Below are 1,722 nucleotides of genomic sequence, written 5' to 3'. Positions count from 1 at the left end.
AGCAGATCCCTGGAGCTCACGCATCATCTGCAGCACCGTTTCTCTGCCATCTCACCCACACCCGGGTCTGACCGCAACCTTGGCAAATACGCACCAGGGCGATTTTACCACGAATTCCAACGATGGCCAACGCGGGGCTGCTTTTATATCTGAATATCCTCTCCTGTTCCCACTGCTGATGAAATTTCGAGTCTGAATCATCAGCTTGGGGTGAATGAGACCTGAGAGACTAGAATAACCGCAAGGTTGAAGTTAACGGGCAGGCTGTTCCCACGCCTCCCGGATGTCTGCCTCACTGCAGGCGACAGGTGGCATCTTGAAGCTGAAGTCACATCTTGGCCGCCTCAGGGCTCCTTGACCGGGAGGGGAAAGTCGGCAGCTATCACCTCCTCCGTGAAGATTTATAAAAACTAGGCTGGAGATAGAAGGTACATTTCTTTTTCTCCTGGGAAAAGCCAGGTTATATCAACTAACTTTCGGAAAGAGACGAGCACGCTCAGGGAATGGCGCCTGTGGGAAATGTGTGTGCTGCCCATTTCACTCACTTCTAAGGAACAGGGGTAACTAGACAAACAACACAGAAAAATGCCTTCTCTGGGATATTTGTTTTAAAAGTGACCCTCTGGGGCCCTGGCTGGTTTGGCTCAGCAGTTAGAGCGTCGGCCCACAGACCAAAGAATCACGAGTTCGAGTCTAGTCAAGGGCATGTGCCTCGGTTGCGGTGTGTCCCTGGCCCTGGTCGGGGTTGTGCGGGAGGCAGCCAGTCCTGTCTCTCTCGTATCTGTCTGTCTGTCTCTCTCTCTCCCTCCCTCCCAGTCTATCTGAAAATAAATGGACAAAAATATTTTCAAGTGAGGATTTTTAAAAAATTAAACTAAAAGTTGACTCTCTGGCAATGTCCTGGGATTGACACAAATGCATCACGAACTTGACCAGTGACACTGAGTTCAGTTTGCGCCTGGGCGTAACACTGCGCATGCCAGGCAGGAGCAACTGCTGTGGTGTTGGCTGGGCTCTGCTGACGCGCGGGAAGGCACGTCTCTGCCACAGGACAGGCAGGAAGGAAGGGGGGAAATCACCCCCCACTCCCACAGCCTCGATCTTATTCTCAGAGTGACTTTTCATCTAACCCCCCTGGGAAGGTGTGTCTCCCACACGGCCCGAGGGATGAGACACGGTGGCCACAGGGAGTCTTGCCCTGAACACGTGGGCGCCTCCAGCGGAGGCTCGAAGAACCAGGACAGGCTGCGTGAAAAACGGCTCTGACTGTGTAAATGGACACATTTTCCAAACACTGAGCGTGGACAGGGAGCATGTATGCCGCCAGGAATTTTTCTCAATGGAAGGAGCTCGTCCAGTCTTTCAGACAAAAGATGGTCGAAACAGAGGGAACTGGTAAGGAGGCCTTCTCCATCATGATCTTTTTTAGGTTGAGCACCGCTGACAGTGTCATTGAGGGCAAACTGCCCACTTTCTCGATTGCTTCCCTAGTGGAATGATCTTGGGCTTTGCATTACAAAACCTTTTTCATGCATAAGCTCCTGAGGGGGTCAGACCGCTGGCCAGGAGCGGTGGGGGTCCCTTTGTCTATGGCATCTCACCTGAGCAAACATCATTACCTCATTTTGCAGCTGAAACTGAAGCTCAGGGTGGTTAAATGACTTGACCCAGATCAGAGGTTTAATGACTGACCGACCAAAACTGCTTTACTCCAAAGCCTAC

Source organism: Molossus molossus, unplaced genomic scaffold, assembly GCF_014108415.1.
Source record: "Molossus molossus isolate mMolMol1 unplaced genomic scaffold, mMolMol1.p scaffold_m16_p_5, whole genome shotgun sequence".
NCBI classification, from domain to species: domain Eukaryota; kingdom Metazoa; phylum Chordata; class Mammalia; order Chiroptera; family Molossidae; genus Molossus; species Molossus molossus.
Note: the sequence above shows the minus strand (reverse complement) of the source record.